Here is a 19,045-nt window from a genome sequence, read left to right on the forward strand (position 1 = left end):
CCTCCCCTGTCACCCAAGCTGGATACTTGAGGTGTGCCCTTCCTGTGGGCTGAATATATCCTCCTGTTGTAGATGACTTGTGGTTGCTGTTGGCTCTTCAGTGGGAGAGATTTACCCAGGCCAGTCAGTTGCAAGGATATTGGCTGTGACCACTGACCACAGACCTCTGCCCTGTGTGGAGGATCAGCTGTACAGGGGCTCAGTGATGGTGGTCCACTGGGTGCTCTTGCCTTGGGGTTTCCTGGGCTGTGCAGGCCAAGGTCAGCCCCCACCTGTGTTTTGCCTGGGGCCATCCTCTGTGAGCTATAGATCAAACTGAGATGGCTGCTACTTGTGCTGGGCTTGGAGATTCCCAGGGGAAGCAAAGCTGTGAATCTAGGCTGGCTGCTGTTGCCTGGGGCCACTTAACAAGAGTTGCAGGGGCTTGGGACTCATTGAGACCAGCTGTTGCTTGTATGAAAGAATTTAGGAAATTGTGAAGCTGGAGCCAAAACCAGCCATTCATATGGAAAAGCTACTATTAATAGCTATAAGTTGGGTGGGATGGAGCCTTAGGGAATCTCCAGGGCAGGGCAAACTGTTAGACAGGTTGGTGGGGTCTTAGATACGGCACCCAACTGTTAGCTCTGTGGCTCTGCCTGCCTTCCTGTCTGGGAGAAGACTGTCCCTCAGCTCACTTCTTGATGCCAGACACTTCAGTTCCTCCCTGTATGCTATTGGTGCCTTGCAAGCTGCTACTTCAGTGCTGGAGCTCAGAGGTAGTAAGTGTGAGTAAGTTCATGTATGGAGCAACTGCTTGGGACTCCAGCTCTTTTCTTCCACAGACTCAATCCATCCCTGCTGGGTTTTTCAGTCAGTAGTTAAGGGGACTTATCTTCCTGGCTCTGGAACCCTGGCCTGGGGTTCCTGATGTGGTGCTGGGACTCCTTGTTCCCAAGATAGCCCTCCTGAATTTTTATCCACTACACATGTATGTGGAAGCAGCCTGTTCCACGTCTCCACCCCTGCTACCAGTCTGGATGGATGTGGTTTCTTTAATTCTGTAGTTGTCAGACTTCTATTCAACTTGATTTCTGCTGGTTCTGAGTGATGGTTGTTTTATAATTTAGTTGCAATTTTGATGCGGCCAAAGTAGGATGGTGTGAGATTTTATCACATTACTTAGAATGGCAGCAACTTAAAATGTATGAGTTATTTCTAGAATTTTCCATTTAATATTGTTGGACTGAAGTTGACTTTGAGGAGCTGAGCCCTGTTTACCTATGCTGCCATCTTGACTGAAAGTCCTATACAGAGTTTTTAGATTTTGATGTAGAGAGAGCTGTAGTCTTTACTGTATGACTTCAAGATTTTGTTTCCTTGCCCTATTATTGCATCAAATTCTTTTGTCTTCTAGTATAGTTTTTTAAAACAGCTCTTTTTAATTCATCTTAGTATTTAGCTGTTTTAACTCATACTAGTTTATAATTATGTACAGTATAAAGTAGGGATTTTTTTTCCCATATGGTCAGCCAGTTGTGCCCAATACAATTAATTGAATCTTTTTTCAGTGATTTGAAATGACTCTCTTCTTTCTATAGTAATATACATATAACACAAAATTTACTATTTTAACCATTTTTAAATGTATAGTTCAAAAATGTAGAAGGACTTCTGGCCAAGATGGAGGCATAGGTAGACAAACTGTGCCTCCTTGCACAACCAAGATAGGGACAACAACAATTTAAAAACAAAATAATAACCAGAACTGACAGAAAATTGAACTGTATGGAAGTCCGACAACCAAGGAGTTGAAATAGACACATTCGTCCAGACCAGTAGGTGGGGCAGAGTCAGGTGGTGGGCGGCTAGGCGGAGAAGGGTTGTGGCACAAAAAGCGGTGGCACTGGCCATGCAAGATGGAAGTGGGCGGATGCTGGGCATGCAGGAGGCAGCTGGCAGACTCCAGGTGTGGGGTGGCAACGGGCAGCCCCAGCGAGGGCAGACCCAGTGAGGTGGCAATTGTGAAGCGAGGCATTGCGTGCAAGGTGGCCAGCTGACTAGGCGGTCCCACATTTTTGTGCAGATAAACCAGGTGAGGCTGCGGAGTGAGACAGACTGCACAACTCAGGGTCCCAGCGCTGGGAAATAAACTCTCAAGGCATCAGTTGAAAACACCTGTGGGGGTTGAGGCACAGGGAGACTCCCAGCCTCATGAGAGAGTTTGTTGGAGAGCCTATGGGGTCCTAGAATGTACACAAGCCCACTCACACGGGAATCAGCACCAGAAAGGCCCAGTTTGCTTGGGGGAGGCCATGGGGGGCAAGGGGGACTGGGGTCCGACTGAGAACGGAGCGAGCGCCATTCCCTCTCGGACCCTGCCCCCACATACAGTGCCATAGCCCAGGGACTGGGTTGCCCCGACCTGGTGAACACCTAAGGCTCTGCCCCTCATATGTAATTGGCACGACAAGACAAAAAAATGGCCCAAATGCAAGAACAGATCAAAGCTCCACAGCAAATACAACTGAGCGATGAAGAGATAGCCTATCAGATGCACAGTTCAAAGCACTGGTGATCAGGGTGCTCACAGAATCAGTTGAATTTGGTCGCAAATTAGATGAAAAAATGAAGGCTACGCTAAGTGAAATGAAGGAAAATGCACAGAGAACCAATAGTGATGGGAAGAAAACTGGGACTCAAATCAATGGAGTGGACCAGAAGGAGGAAAAAAACAACCAAACAGAAAAGAATGAAGAAATAAGAATTCAGAAAAATGAGGAGAGGCTTAGGCACCTCCAGGACATTGTTAAACATTCCAATATCCAAATTATAGAGGTGCCAGAAGGAGAAGAGGAAGATCAACAAGTGGAAAACTTATCTGAGCAAATAATAAAGGAGAACTTCCCCAATCTGGTAAAGGAAATAGACTTCTAGGAAGCCCAGGAAGCTCAGAGAGTCCCAAAGAAGCTGGACCCATGAAGAACACACCAAGGCACACCATAATTACATTAGTCAAGATAAAAGTGAAGGAGAGAATCCTAGAAGCAGCAAGAGATAAGGGGACAGTTACCTACAAAGTAGTTCCCATCAGACTGTCAGCTGATTTCTCAAAAGAGACCTTACAGGCAAGAATGGGCTGTCAAGAAGCATTCCAAGTCATGAAAGGCAAGGACCTATATCCAAGATTGCTCTATTTAGTAAAGCTTTCATTAAGAATGGAAGGGCAGATAAAGTGCTTCTCAGATAAGGTCAAATTAAAGGAGTTCATCATCACCAAGCCCTTATTTTATGAAATGTTAAAGGGACTTATCTAAGAAAAAGAAGATCAAAAACTATGAACAGTAAAATGACAGCAAACTCACAATTATTAACAACCACACCTAAAACAAAAACAAAAGCAAACTAAGCAAACAACTAGAAGAGGAATAGAACCACAGAAATGGAGATCACATGGAGGGTTAGCAACAGGGGAGTGGGAGGAGAAGAGAGGGGAAAAGGTATAGAGAATAAGTAGCATAGAATGTAGGTTGAAAATAGGGGGAAGGCAAGAATAGTATGGGAAATATAGGAGGTAAGGAACTTATGACCCATGGACATGAACTAAAGGGGGGAATGTGGGTGGGAGAGGGTATGCAGGGTGGAGGGGAATGAAGGGGGGGGAAATGGGACAACTGTAATAGCATAATCAATAAAATATATTTAAAAATGTATACAGTTCATTGGTATTAAATACATTCACATTGTTGTGCAGCCTTGACTACCATCCATTCTCATTAACCTGTCATTTTGTAACTGAGCCTCAATGCCTGTTAAACAATAACTCCCCATTTTCCTCTCCCCCCCACCCCTGATAACCACCATTATACTTTCTGGTTTTATCATGAAATGCCTCTTTCATGATATATTTAATTTCCATTTAGTCATTTCTGCAGGTTCTTTTTATTTGCTCATCAATATTATATACTGTTTCAAATTTCTATTCGGTAGTTTTTGAGAGGAGGTAGAAACAGCTCCCCTACTCTTTCTTGTTTTCTAAAATTTGTATTTTTATTTTGATTTCTAGTTAAGTTTTAGAATTAGACTATTAAGTTTCAGAAGACATTCTGTTGGGATTTTGATTAGAATTACATTGAATTTATAATTTGAGGATAATTAGACATCTTCACAATATCAAGCCTTTCATCCTGGAATATATATATTTCTGTATTCTTTTCTGTTTTTATCATTTTTAGAGCTTTGTAATTTTTCCATGTTGGTTTTGTGTGTTTCTTTTTTAATTTTATTTATTTACCTTTAGAAATATTGTATTTATTTATTTTTAGAGAGGGGGAGGAAGAGAGGGAGAGAAACATCAATGTGTGGTTGCCTCTTGTGTGTTCCCCTTTCAGGGTCCTGGCCTGCAACCCAGGCATGTGCCCTGACTGGGAATTGAACCGGTGACCCTTTGGTTCATAGGCTAGCACTCAGTGCACTGAGCCACACCAGCCAGGTGCATGTTTCTTATTAGACAGTTAATTAAAACTAGTCTCCTTTGATTAATTTAATTTTTCTAAAGCATTAAATACCTAAAATTATTTTGGTGATTGGAAATAATGGACTTTAATTCATTTTGCTTTGTATTCTTTTTGCTTTTTTGGGTTAACTACTATAGAAATTAATTCTGCCAATGTCATGATAAGGCAGCTATTGCTTTTTACATTTGGTAGGTGGTACCTGTTGGGATCAATAAACTTCCGACTTTGCTCTGGATTCTGGGATTAATACTGTCCCTGGTCAAGGAGAATTTAAGAAGTCCTAGTGTAGGTGTAAGTCAATTTAGGGCTTAATTTTTTTTTACTATTATAAAAAATGCAGTTCATACTCTGTGGAATAGATTTCTAGAAGTGTAATTGCTGGGTTAGAGGATAAAAATAGAAAGACTGGAAATTTTACTCTTAACAAATTATATGAGTTTTTGTTTTCCTGTAGCTTCACCAGTAGTAGGTATTGTGTTTTTTATTTTTGTAAGTTCAAGAGATGAAAAATGGTATTGGTTTTTTTTTTTTTTTTAAAGATTTTATTTACTTATTTGTAGAGAGAGGGGAAGGGAGGGAGAAAGGGAGAGAAATATCAATGTGTGGTTGCCTCTAAAGTGGCCCTCACTGGGGACCTGACCCACAACCCAGGCATGTGCCCTAAATTGGGAATCAAACTGGAGACCTTTTGATTTGCAACCTGTGTTTAGTCTACTGAGCTACACCAGCCAGGGCTGGTGTTTTATTGTTGAGCTTAATTTACAGGTTCTGATTTCCAATGAGATTAAAAATCTTTTAGTAGAGTTATTGAAATATATTTCTTTGTATGTGAATTGTCTTTCTTTATCTTTTTTTTTAAATCTTTACCCTAGGATATGTTTATTGATATTAGCGAGCGAGCCCTGGCTGGATGGTTCTATTGGTTGGAGCATTGTCCTGAGTACTTAAAAGGTTGTGGGTTTGATGATCAGTCAGGGTGCATACTTGGGTTGTGGGTTGGCTCACTGTTGGGGTGTGTATAGGAGGCAACCAATTATAAATTATAATAATTTGTCTATATGTTTTTAGGGATTTTTCTCCCAAATTGTCACTTACATTATTTTGTTAATGTGTTAGCTAACTGAAGTTTTAAAAAATTAGTAATATCTGTATATCTGTTATGCTTTTTTCTTTTTGGCTTTCATCAGTACATTTAAAATTAAATAACTTTGTGACTTTTAAGGAATATATTTATTATGTAAACCTTAGTTGTGTTTATATAATAGCATATTTTATTAATATGCTATTTAATATGCATAAAATAATATGCATATTTTATTAATAAAATTACCAGATTTGCCTGCCTCCTAGGCACTTAAATTCTAAGTAGAGGAAAAAACAGGCAAGCATAGAATGCTTTACCACTGGGATTTCAAGTATCTTACTAGAACCTGACTTTCATTGTATGCTTGATATCTTAAGGCAGCTCCTTTTACATAGTTAAAAGTCAGAAATGCTTGAATTTTGCTAAGTATATCAGGAAGAAACATTACATAGATTTTTGTTTCTTAGAAATAGTCAGTATTTTGGTTTATCAAGTACTTAATTTTTTATAGAACCTGTGTTATTTGTTTGAAGGATCATGAGACTGAATTTCTGCCTTCCAGGAATTTAGGATGGGGCATGACCAAAGGCACTATGTATGTGTCCAGTGAGTGTTTGAAAAAGTTCAGTGGGGAAAAAAGAAATTATCTGCAGTTGAATAGTCTGGGTAAAGTTGATGGAGGATCTGATTTGATTTTGGATCTGGAAAGATGAGTGAGATTTTTCTTTGTGCTAAGAAATATGCTAATTGAACTTTATGTGAATTTTTTTGTTTTATCTTTGCAACAACCCTGTGAGACAGGTTGCCATTCCTACTGTAGAAATGAGGAAGCTGGAGATTTAGTATATGTTTTCAACGGGTCCATGTATATGTGTGACAATTATTTTAAAAAGTAAGGTATTGAAGGATACATACCCAATTTAAATAATGAGTTACCTCTGAGGAAGGCACTGAGATTGTGGAGGTGGAGGGCAAAAGGAGGCCTTGGAATTGTGGGTTGTGTTTAAAGGAGATGTGTAGCAAAATAAATAAATTTTAAAAAGAAATAAAAAATGTTTTGGATCTAATAATGGGAAAGGACATCTCAGGTACTAAAGCTTTTAGAAAAGTGATCTGCTTGCAAAATAGAGTCAGACTTAGATTGGCTCACTGAATTAAATAATGCAGGTATTTGTTGGGAAAAATATGAGATCACCAAAATTTATTGAGTTTACATTAGACTGTCATGGTGGAAGAACAGTGGTTTTCTAAAATAGTAATTATGTCCACATAAGTCATAACATTTTTTTGGATACCAGCATTGCAAAAGTTAGGGAGAACGTTGTTTAGTTGGGGAGTCCAAGCTTACAGAAAATGGTCAAGATTTTTTGTATTTGGGGATCAGAATTAGAGTGACTAATTTTTTAAATTTATTTCAAGATACAACGTGTTTTCTCCTATCAATGGGATGTGACATTTATTCATAATGGTGGTAAGGCAATGTTAGTTTTGCTTTCCCAGGGCCTTGTTCATGACCACATAGCTAACAAGTGGTGCATGCAGAATTTGAACCCAGCTCATCTGGGTTCCACAGTAGTAAACCAGTGTGACTGTAGGGCAGTATTTATGGCAGAAAATGATGGGAGATAAAAGATGAAGGGTTTCTTTGGAACCACAATGTGGATTATCTCAAAAATCAGGACAATTAGAGGATGGTGGGAGAAGGTGGAGGAGGGTATAGGGGGCATAAGTGATAATGGAAGGAGACTTGACTGGGGGGTGGTGAAGATAATACAGTGTACAGATGATGGTTTGTGGAACTGTGCACCTGAAACCAGTGTCACCACAATAAATTCACTAGAAAGGGGGGAAAATCAAGACAGTGAGTCTAAAGATGGATGAAATGGATTCATTCATTTTATGTACATTGTATTGAAATAAAATTCCATATACATAAAGGATCATTCTTTGAGATCAGAGTGAGTGAACTTGTAGCACTGTGCTTTAAACATTTTTTACAAAGATTATTTAACATTGCCTGATTTGTATAATATAACAGATTTTCTTTCAAAGGAGAGGATAAAGTCTTAATTACTTTTTAGGTTTTTGAAATCCTCGCTGTAGACATTTTTTCATTGCTTTTAGAGAGGATGGGAGAGAGAGAAACATTGATGTGAAAGAGAAATCCATTGCCTCCTGCATGTACCTGAACTGGGGACAGGGATCAAACCTGCAACTCTTTGGTTATGGGATGATGTTTTAACCTACTGAGCTACCCTAGCCAGGGCGGATGACGTTTTATTTTAGCAGTTCTACTCAAACTTTATTTAGGATCATTTTTTTGTTTTGTTTTTAGATTTCATTTACTTTTAGAGAGAGGGAAGGGAGGGAGAAAGAGAAGGATAGAAACATCAGTGTGCAAAAGAAATTATCTGTTGGTTGCCTCTTGCTCACCCCTAACTGGGGACCTGGCCCACAACCCAGGCATGTGCCCTGACCAGGAATCGAACTGGCAACCTTTAGGTTTGTGGAGCAATGCCCAACCTAATGAGCCACATCAGTCAAGGCTCTAGGATGCTTTTTTGAGACTGTCATCACTTTTTATTATGCTAAATATATATATAAGATATAATTTATCAAGTTAACCCTTTTTTCTTCAGGATTTAAACAAATTTATTCACGGCAGGGGGGGAGAAGGAAGGAGGGAGGGAGCAATAGAGAGAGAAAGAGAAAGAAGCATTGATTTGTTGTTCCACTTATTTATGCATTCTTTGGTTAATTCTTGTATGTGCTCTGACCAGGGATAAAACCTGAAATCTTGGCTTATCGGGACAACACTCCTAACTAATTCAGCTACCTGGCCAGGACCCCAGTTTAATTTTGTTTAATCATATAATTCAGTGGCATTAAGTATGTTCACATTATTTATATAGCACTACCATCTGCCTTCAGAACTTTTATCTGCCCACAGTGACATTGTACCCATTAAACTCTAATTCCTCATTCCCTCCTCTGGTCCCTGGCTATCAACATTATACTTTTTGTCCCTGAATTTGACTTTGTTAGATATCTCATATAAAGTATTTATCCTTTTGTGTTTGCTTATTTCATTGAGTGTAATGTCTTCAAGATTTATTTATATTGTAGCATGTGTTAGCATTTCCTTTTTTAAGGCTGAATAATATTTCATTGTATATATGTATACACATTTTGTTTATTTATTGTGTATATATCACATTTTGTTTCTTCATAGATGGACATTTGGATTGTTCCACATTCTGTCAGCTGTGACTGTGTAGTTAAAAATATTAGAGTAGAACCCTGGCCAGTGTGGTTCAGTTGGTTGGAGCATGGTTCCATATACTGAGAGGTATAAGGAACCATGCTGGTTTGATCCCTGTTCAGGGCACATACCTAGGTTGCAGGTTCGATCACCTGTCAGGGCCCATTCCAGGAGACAACCGATTGCTGTTTCTTTCTCTCTCTCTACCTCTATCCCCAACCCCCTGCTTCCTTTCTCTCTAAAATCAGTTAAACTCCCCACAAATATTGGAGTAGAAGTATTTGAGTCCCTGCTTTCAACTTTTAGGTATATATCTGGAAGTGGAGTTGGAAGATCATTTGGTAATTCTATATGCAACTTTTTGTGGAATCACCAATCTGTTTTCCTTAGTCCACTTAGTCCACTTGATATTCCCACCAGCAATGCACAAGGGTTCCAATTTCTTCACTTCCTTGCCAACACTTGTTTTTTGGTTGGGGCTGGGTTATTGCCATCCTCATTGGTATAAGTGGCATCTCATTGTGGTTTTCGTTTTGCACTACCCTAATGGCTAGTAATGTAAAGAATGTTTTTATGTGCTTATTGGCAATCTATGTATCATCTTTGGAGAAATGTCTATTCAAGTCCTCTGTTATTTTTTAATTGGATTGTTTTTACCACCACTTTTTAAATCTAGTAAGCTTGTCTTTTGGGTTGACCTAAAGGCTCTTGATAATCCATCTCCACCCCTTACTTAATTTATAACATATTGATGCAAATTTTGGTAGGAAGGACCTTCTTAGGAGATTGATATTAAGTTATAATTTGGGGAACCACTTAGTTGGGGATGACTGGCTCAGCTTATTCATCTAGATATATTTTTCTTTTTTTTTAAAGCTTTCATTTTTTTAAAAGATTTTTTTAAAAGAATTGAACCTGTGATGCTTTGGTTCGCAGCCCGCACTCAATCCACTGAGCTACGCCAGCCAGGGCTTAGATATATTTTTCTATGATATGACCACCATTATAAATTATCCAAATGTTGCATAATTTCCACCTGAATGATGGAAGTCATCATTGTATTTCTGCTCCTTGTTTTTTCTGTAGCTAGGAGCTATTCCCATTTTGATTTCTAGTTTTGACTAGGGGTGTGCTTAAAAATAATTACCTTGTATTTAACGTTTGGCCTCCATTCGCTTTCTCTAATTCATTGATGAAGATGAATTTTAATGTTTTTAGGGAAACCCTTCACTTGCTCACTGTAGTAATCCTATAACCTCATGGTCACTCTAGATGGGAATATTTTTCAGTGTTGTTCACTATATAAAAAGGATGAGTAAAGTAAGTAATACTTCTGCGTAAGATAGAATATTACCTCTTTGATCTCATTTTTCTTTAAAAAGATTCTGTTTATTTATTTTAGAGAGAGGAAGGGAGAGAGGAAGCCAGGGAAAGAAATATCAGTGTGTGGTTGTCTCTCCTGCGTCCCCTACTGGTGACCTGGCCTGCATCCCAGGCATGTGCCCTAGACTGAAAATCAAATCAGTGGCCCTTTGATTTGCAGGCTGGCACTTAATCCACTGAGCCATACCAGCTAGGGCATCATTTTTCTATTATTCCCCTCTGTCACTTTTCTTTAGCTGTAATACCTCCTTGCTATCCCTCACACACTCTGTGAAAGCTCCTACCTGAGGTTCTTTGCCTGGAATAATATTCTCCCAGATGTGGCTTTACTCCCTCACCTCTTCCAAGTTTTTGCTTAAATGTTACCTTTTCAGTGAGGCCTTAACTACACTATTTAAACTTGTAACCCTTCCCAATACTGTTAGTTTCCCTTTATTGTATTATTTCCATAGCATTTAATCACCATAGAACATATGTATTTTAGTTATTTATCTGTCCTCCTTACCCCCAGACTAGAATCCTTGATAAGCTTTATGAGAATAGTGACTTTTATCTATTTTATTCATTGCTATATCCTCTTAACATCTAGAAGAGCGCTTTACATGTGGTAAGGGTGACTCTCAGTGTTAAGAACACATCATAATTATTTTAAAAACTAATGCAAGGTTGAGACCATGTTCACTCACCAGCACAGACACCTCTCCTTCAAGGTTCTCCGCTTTCACCAGTCCATACCAACTCTAGCTCACCATGGATGATATTGTTGCTCTCATGGTTGATAATGGCTCTGGCATGTGCAAGGCTGGCTTTGCAGGTGATGATGCTCCCAGGGCCATTTTCCCCTCTATCGTGGGGTGCCCCTGGTACCAGGGAGTGATGGTGGGCATGGGACAGAAGGACTCCTATGTGGGTGATGAGGCCTAGAGCAAGGGGGCATCTTGCCCCTGAAGTACCCCATGGAACATAGCATTGTCACCAATTGTGATGATGTAGGGAAGATCTGTCATCACGCCTTTATAATGAACTGCATGTGCCCACCAAGGAGCACCTCATCCTGCTCACTCTTGGCCCCTGAACCCCAAGGCCAGACCTAGATGATTTTGAGACCTTCAATACCCCAGCCATATATAAGGGGGACCCCCCAAAATGGAATTTATTTATAAAAAATGTGTATTTATTTTTTAAAGATTTTATTCATTTATTTTTAGAGAGAGAGGGAGAGAATCATTGATGTGTGAGAGAGACATCAATCAGTTGCCTCTTGCACGACCCCTACTGGGACCTAGCCCACAACCCAGTCATGTGCCCTGACTGGAAATCGAACTGATGACTCTCAGGTTCATAGCACTCAGTCCATTGAGCCACACCATCCAGGGCTGTATTTATTTTTACATATTTAAACTTCAACCTTCCAAGTACTCTCCATTTGATGCAATACATCCTTTGAGACTTTTCCACTGCTCAAAACAGTTCTTGAACTCGTTGATTTTGATGCCTTTTAGTGCTTCTGTTTTTTGTTTCACCTCTTTTGCATCCGCAAAATGTTTCCCTTTGAAGACTTTTTTCATTCCAGGAAACAAAAAGTCAGTCTGGGTGAGATTGGGTGAATAGGGAGGGTGGGGCATGGGATCATGATGTTTTTGGTCAGAAACTACTGAACATTCCATTGTGGTGTGGGCAGGTGCTCTTGGAAATCACCCATCATGTAATGGGCAAATGCACTGAGTCTTCAAAAAAAATCCAATGGAGCTGAGCAGTCTCTCACACCACCACCAGCTGGTACACTGACTGATACAGATGGGTTCCCAGAACATTCATGTAGTGGGGGAAGCCTGTACCACAAGGGGCCTGCCCTCCAAAAGATAATTCCTGTTTTTGGGGGGTCCCGCCTCATATAAGACCATCTAGGCTCTGTTGTCTTAGTCTCTGGTGGTACCATTGGCATTGTGGTGGACTCTGGTGATGGGTTCACCTACACTGTGCCCATCTATGAGGGCTGTATCCTCCCCCATACCATCTGTATTGACATGCTGGCCAGGACCTGAAGGACTACCTCATGAAGATACGCAGCGTGGCTATAGCTTCACCACCACAGCTGAGTGTGAAATTGTGCATGACATCAAGGAGAGGCTGTGCTATGTCACTCTGGATATCAAGCAGGAGATGGCCACTGTAGCTACAAGCTATAAGCTACCCAACAGTCAGGTCATCACCACTGGCAGTGATCAACTCTGCCGCTCCCAGGTCCTCTTGCAGCCTTGCTTCCTGGGCATATAATCCTGTGGCATCCATGAAACTACCTTAACTCCATCATGAAGTGTGATGTTGACATCTGTAAGGACCTAGATGCCAATATGGTGCTGTGCGGTGGGACCACCTTGTACCCAGGCATTGCCAACGGGATTCAGAAGGAGATCACTGCCCTTGCTCTCAGCATGATGAAGGTTAAGATCATTGTACTCCCTGGGTGCAGTTACTCTTTGTGGAATGGCAGCTCCATCCTGGCCTTGCTGTTCACCTTCCAGCAGTAAGCAGGTCTACAATGAGCCTGGCCCATCCATTGTCTACTGCAAATGCTTCTAGGGACTGTTACTTAGTTGGTTATACCCTTTCTTGACAAAACCTAACTTGCACAGAAAATGAGATGAGATTGGCATGGCTTTATTTGTTTTTGATTTAGTTATTTTTTTGGCACTTCTCTCAGGTTTTAAAAACTGGAACAATGAAGGTGACAGCAGTCTGTTGGAGTGAGCATCCCCAAAGTTTTACAGTGTGGCCGAGAACTTCGACTGTACATTGTTTTTTTAATAGTTATCCAAAATATTGTGAGATGCATTGTTACAGGAAGTCCCTTGCCTGCCCAAAAGCTGCCCACTTCTCCCTAAGAAGGGCCAGTCCTTGCCCAAGTCTGCATAGGGGAGGGTGATATCATTGCTTTTGTGTAAATTATATAATCCAAATTTTTAAATAATTACTTTAATACTTGTTCTTTCTTGTATTTTTATTTCGATGGTCTGCCATCATGGTCTCTCCTTTTTTCCCCAACTTGAGTTATATGAAGGCTTTTGGTCCCCTTGGGGGTGGGTTGAGGTGTGGAGGCAGCCAGAGCTTACCTGTACACTGACCTGAGACCAGTTCAATAAAGTGCATACCTTAAAGAAAAAAAAAATAATGCAACATTACCTCATGTTCTTTCTTTACAACCTGGGCCTGGCAGAATGGCTCCTGCAAAGAACGGTGGTAAGAACAAGAAGGGTTTTTCTGCCATCAATGAGTTAGTGACCAGAAAATGCTATTATTGTTCATAAGTACATCCATGGAATGGGCTTCAAGAAGCTCACCCTTTGGGCAGCCAAAGAGATACAAAAACTGGCCATGAAGGAGATGGGAATTTCAGATGTGTGCATTGATACCAGGCTTAACCAAGCTGTCTGGGCCAAAGGAATAAGGAACATCCCATACCATATCTGTGCACATTTGTTCAGAAAACGTAATGAAGATTAAGAGTCGCCAAACAAGCTCTATACATTGATTACCTGTCTATGTGTCACCACTTTCAAGAATCTAGAGACAGCTTTGGCTGGTGTGGCTCAGTTGGTTGGAGTGTTGTCCCGTAACCAAAAGGTTGCAGGTTAGATTTCCAGTCAGGGTACATACCTAGGTTGCAGGTTCTGTGCTCCAGGTGTAGTTCAAGTGTGTATGGAGGGTAACCAATCGATGTTTCTCTCTCTCCTTTCCTTTCTCTCTAAAAGCAGGGGTAAAAAAAAATCTAGAGATAGTCAATGTAGATGAGAATATAAAACCAAACACACACAAACGCAACCTTAGAACATGAATAGAAATATGTCTAGAATGTTAGTTTTTTAATTTGGGGGGCCTCAGGACAGCTTTAAAAATTTTATGAGAGCTGTATGGATTGCCTCACTTATCAAAAAATAGTTAATAGACCTGAATTGAACTTACCTGCTAGTGGTGGTGAACATTTTTAATGTTTTTAAAAAAATTCACTTTCTTCTTTTATATATTTCCTGATATTCCCACTTATCAAGTTATGTTTTTATGGGGATGTGTAATTAACATATATATGCACATATTTTCTTTATTTCCCATGTTGTCTTAGTTTAGAGATCTTTAAAATTTTTATGCAGCCCTGGCTGGTGTGGCTCAGTAGATTGAGCACTGGCCTGTGAACCAAAGGGTTGCTAGTTTGATTCCCAGTCAGGGCACATGCCTGGGTTATGGGCCAGTTCCCCAGTAGGGGGTACATGAAAAGCAGCCACATGTTGATGCTTCTCTCTCTCTCTTTCTCCTTCCCTTCCCCTCTGCCTAAAAAGAAATAAAATCTTAAAAAAAAAAAATTTTAATGCAGTTGCCCTGGCTCGGTTTGGGTGGTGTCCTGAAAGCCAAAAGGTCAAGGGTTTGGTTTCCAGTCAGGGCAAATGCCTGGATTGTGGGTTTGGTCCCCAGTGGGGGGTTGGGGAGTGTATTGGGTTGGTCAAAAAGTCTGTTAAGCATGACTCTGGTAAAGGTTGTCTTTAACTTATTTGAAAAAATTTTGTTAGATTGTATAGGACAGTTGTCATATTAGTGTGCATTTATTAAAAACATCAAAATTGGTGAATTTTTATGCAGATATTTTAATATTGAAGATGGAAGAAGATATACCACGTTTTCAGCGTATTATGGTTTATTTTAAGAAAGGTAAAAATGCAACTGAGATGCAAAAAAAAGATTTGTGTATTGTATGGAGAAGGTGCTGTGACTGATCAAATGTGTCAAAAGTAGTTTGTGAAATTTCTTGGTACAAATTGACATTCTGGTCAAATAATTTCTTGCTATGGGGCTGTCTTATACATTGAAAGATGTTTAGCAGCACCCTTGGCCTTTACCCACTAGAAGCCAATAGTGGGAGATTGCCAACATACTCAAAATATCCAAATCAATAAAGTTATTGGTGAAAATGAAAAATGTCTCTTTTATTTTATGGGAAAAACATAACGGACTTTTTGGCTAGCCCAATATAAGAGGCAGCTGGTCGATGTTTTCTTACATCAGTATTTCTCTCCCTCCTTTTCTGCCTCCCTTACTGTCTCTCCACCACCCCCTAGAAATTATACAGTCAAGTGTGTGTTTTCATTGTGATATCTTTATTTCTAAGGTTAGAAAATGGTCCCATCGTCCTCTTCCCTTTCTTGCTCAGAGATTTGAAAAATACTCACTTTTGTTCCAGCTTCTTCTTAAAAGAATGAAAAGGTGTGTAGAGACCCTAGAATTTAGGAAATCATAGGCACATGGTTGGTAACAACACAGGAGTGTTCAGGGGGAGTATGTAGCTGAAGAGAGAAAAGGAGAAAGAACTGCAGAGGACCAACATGTAGGTAATATGCAAAAGATGAGAATTAGGTAAAGGAGACTAAGAAGAAACTCAGTAGTAGAATAAGGAGAGAGGGACATAGCAGAACCCATTGAAGCAAGTTTTAGGAAGGGTAGAGTGGTCAGTAGTGTCAAATACCGTAGGACAATGATTGTAAACAAGAATAAGAACTGAAGGGTGATTATTGGATTTGACCACTAGGGATTTCATTGGTGACATTTAATAATAAGGAATATTTTAGTGGAGAGTTGAAAGTGCAGTATAAGTGCCTAGAGTTGTAGTCTTGAAGAGTTCAGCATGGAAAAAATGGAAAAAAAATGGGTCACAGCTTGGTGGATAAGTGGCAGAGTTGAGGGCAAAAATTTTTAAGTAAGGGAAGAGTTGAGCATATTAATAGAATGAGGAGATGTAGTTAGGGGGTAGGGAGGTATTGTGGGTTATAAAAGGAGTTAATTGAAGGTTCTGTAGCAGGTTAAGGGTTCTAGGCTTAACAGTCGGTGGGGATTAATTTTAGAAAGGAGAGATACCTCTTCCTTTAAGAATGGTTGAATACATAGGAGTAGGAGAAATAAGAGAAAATTTGGAGGTGATTGTGCTTGATGGACACTTTTTAGCTATGTGATTTATAATTAGTGAACAATTTAGGCTTTATTTTTTTCACTGTATTGATGCTGCCCTAACTGGTGTGGCTTGGTTGGTTGGTTGGGCGTCATCCTGCAAAAGGAAAGGTCTCCCAGTCAGGGCACATTCTTAGGTTGTGGGGTTTGGTTTGTGGTTGGGGTGCATGCAAGAGGCAACTGATCCATGTTTCTCATATTGATTTTTCTCTCCCTCTCTTTCCTTCTCTAAAAACTATAAAAAAAATGCTTACCTTGCTTGTTTCATAGACTTGATATGAGTTAAAAATGTTTCATAACATATAAAGTATGTGTTAAAATGCTTTAGAAACTTAAAATGCTATACATATCTGTAGACTATTGTTCATAGTCAATGTTTGAGAAAGTCATTTCCTTTGTATAGAGTATGTAAAGCTTACTAAGTCAAAATACTCCAAACAGGAGGATGCTGCACAGACTCTTAAGACCATAATGTTTGGTAGTCTTAGATCTTTGAGTCTATATCTTGTTTCTAGAAAGGTTTTTTTTAATGCTCAGGAGTGTTTTAATAAGTACTGTTGCTGACAATAGCACCTGAAATCATTTAAAATGTTGATTTTAGGAATAATAAAGGAAAAATTTGTGGGAAGAAATCTGCCTAGAAACAAAGTGAATTTTCAGTGGTTTAAATTTGGCACAAGATGGCAGGTATTCTGCACTCTCATCTATGTCTTCTGCTAGTCACTTCTCATAACTTGAACTCTTAAGTGTATTGTATTTGGTGCCTCAGACTGATTTATGCTTAGTTCTTTTCCACTTTATATGTGTCCTTATAACATGGAGGTATGATTTTTATCACACCTACATTCAGGGAGTCTATCAGATGGTATTTAGTTTAAAAGAACAGGTTTGCATTGTGCTTTTCTTTTTTCTTTATTGTTGTTCAAATTTTTTTTTTATTGTTCAGTGCTTTATGTACTATAGATTCCTTTAGCATTTCCATTACTTTGCCCTTGTTATAATTCCTGGGTTTCTGTTTATGATTTCCGGGTGCTAAGGATGCCTGGAGAAAATCATGTAATTGACCTGATTGTTCCAGTACTGATACTTGGTTAGTCTAATTTGGCTCTTGATGTTGTAGTTATCCATGAGCATTTCTTGGGATAGTGACTCTTACTTGTTCTCCAGACAGAGAAATGCATATTTTTGTTTCATTTTGTACCTTTTTTCATTTATTCAAATACAGAATGGGGCAAAAGTAGGTTTATAGTTGTGAGTACACAAAACATAGTTTATTCCTGTATTATTATTTATTAATTTTTGTATTACTTTCTTTACAAACAATTGTAAATCTCCTTTGCCCCCCCCCGCCCCCAATATCTGAGTGTCTGCTGCGTGCCACCCAATATGCTGAGTAGAAAATTTTCAGAGGGAGACAGTAACTGTCAAATACAGTAACTATCAAATATAGTGTACTTTGGTAGGGAAAAATAAAGACAGGCAAAATGTTCATTTGATTTGGTGATTAAAAGTCACGGTGGCCCTGGCTAGTGTGCTCAGTGGATTGAGTGCCAGCCTACAAGCCAAAAGGTTGCAGGTTTGATTCCCAGTCAGGGCACATGCCTGGGTTCTGGGCCAGTGTTTCTCTCCCTCTCTTTTTCACTCCCTTCTCCTCTCACTAAAAAGAAATAAATCAAATCTTTTTAAAAAATCACGGTGGACCTGGCCAGTGTGGCTCAATGGTTGGAGTGTAGTCCTGTAACCAAAGAGTTGCGGGTTTGCTTCTTGGAAGGGCACGTACCTGGGTTGTGAGTTTGCTCTCTGGTCTGGGCACGTTTGGTCCCTGCTTCAGTCTGTGTGGAAGACAGTCTCTGGCATCCATGTTTTTTCTCTCTCTTATCCTCTTCCTCTCTCTCTCTAAAAGCAATGAAAAAAGCCCTGGCTGGTGGGGCTCAGTGGAGAGTGACAGCCTGCAAACCAAAGGGTCACTGGTTGGATTCCCAGTCTGGGGCACATGCTTGGGTTGTGGGCTGGGTCCTCAGTAGGGGATGTGTGAGAGGCAACCACACATTGATGTTTCTCTCTCTCTCTCCCTCCCTAAACATAAATAAATAAAATCTAAAAAAAAATAAAAGCAATGAAAAGATGTCCTTGGGTAGACAGAAGAAAAAGATGAAAGAAGTTATGATGACTTTAAGAGCAGTTTTAGTAGGAGGTTAATGGTTGAATTTCCCTTATAGCTGGTGAAAGAGTAAATGGCAAGTGATGAGGGAAAGAAGAGGGTAGAGAGAGAGAGGAAAGGGGGAGGGAATTAGGAGTGAGAGGGGAAATACAAGAGGAGAGTGAGTGAGAAGAGGAAAGAGGGGAAAGAAAAGGGAGAGTGGGAAGGAGAAGGTAAATATGAAAGAGGGAGAGGGAAGAAGAAAAAGGTAAATAGGAAAGAGGAAAGAAGAGGAAAAGAGAATAACTGCTTTGAGAAGGTTTTCTGAGAAAGCCAGGAAGGACTTTCTTTTTTCTTTTTAAATTTATTTATTTTTAGAGAGAGAAGGGAGGGAGAAAGAGAGAGAGAGAGAGAGAGAGAGAAACATCAATGTGTGGTTGCTGGTGGCCCTGGCCTGCAACCCAGGCATGTGCCCTGACTGGGAATTGAACCTGTGATGCTTTGGTTCACAGCCCATGCTCAATCCACTGAGCTACGCCAGCCAGGGCAGGAAGGACTTTATTTTTAAGACAAGACTTGACCTTGTATATGGTCTGAGGGGGAAGGTACTAACAGGAAAGTAGAGACTGAAGACTCAAGATACAGTATAGCTGATAGAACAAGGTGTTGAGAGAGGTAGGAGGGGGGTG

At 40.0% G+C, this 19,045-nt stretch overlaps 1 protein-coding gene and 1 pseudogene across 3 annotated transcripts in view; both read left to right on the top strand.

The window, feature by feature from the left end:
• Nucleotides 1-19,045, top strand: part of MGA (MAX dimerization protein MGA) — a 159,584-nt gene that overhangs the window by 20,866 nt on the left and 119,673 nt on the right. The window lies entirely within an intron of this gene.
• Nucleotides 10,976-12,808, top strand: LOC123807971 (annotated as a pseudogene).

This window comes from Phyllostomus hastatus, unplaced genomic scaffold, assembly GCF_019186645.2.
Source record: "Phyllostomus hastatus isolate PE091 unplaced genomic scaffold, TTU_PhHast_1.1 phas_scaffold_501, whole genome shotgun sequence".
Taxonomy (NCBI): Eukaryota; Metazoa; Chordata; class Mammalia; order Chiroptera; family Phyllostomidae; genus Phyllostomus; species Phyllostomus hastatus.